Source organism: Sinocyclocheilus rhinocerous, unplaced genomic scaffold (assembly GCF_001515625.1).
Source record: "Sinocyclocheilus rhinocerous isolate Xijiao unplaced genomic scaffold, SAMN03320098_v1.1 scaffold2188, whole genome shotgun sequence".
In the NCBI taxonomy this organism is placed as follows: domain Eukaryota; kingdom Metazoa; phylum Chordata; class Actinopteri; order Cypriniformes; family Cyprinidae; genus Sinocyclocheilus; species Sinocyclocheilus rhinocerous.
Genome location: NW_015642511.1, coordinates 12,592 through 13,119, shown reverse-complemented (window position 1 = coordinate 13,119; position 528 = coordinate 12,592).

The window sequence follows — 528 nt, the reverse complement described above, 5'->3', positions numbered from 1 at the left end:
TGTAACACCCCTGTGGACTGTTTGTTGTGGTTTCTTCCCCTTGTGTTGGTTTAGCCCGTATAATCATTAGTTAATTACCCTCATTGTGTTCACCTGTCTGCCCCTCGTTATCTGCCCTATAAGTTCCTGTCTCTTGTATTCTAGTGTTGTCGGTTATTGTGTGTGTCGTCTACCCGAATCTGCCTTGTTGTCTCTACATTAAATATCCTTATTTGAATCCTTGTCGTCCTCGTCATACTGCCTGCCTCCACTCACCTTGACCGTGACAGAATAACCAACCCAAAAGTCAAGTATAGCGGCGTCTTTCCCCTCGTTTGTTTTTTCCAGTTTTTATTTTGTTTTTTGATGGATTACCCCGCATTCCAAATCCTCCAGCTGGAGCAGGAGGAACGCTCTCTTGAGGACCACACAAACGACTTTCTGTCCCTGGCCCACCTCACGCACTACCCGGACAACTGCCTCTGTACCTTCTATAGAGTTGGACTTAACGCCACCACACGAGCGCAGTTGTCTGGGGATGGTCCTCGA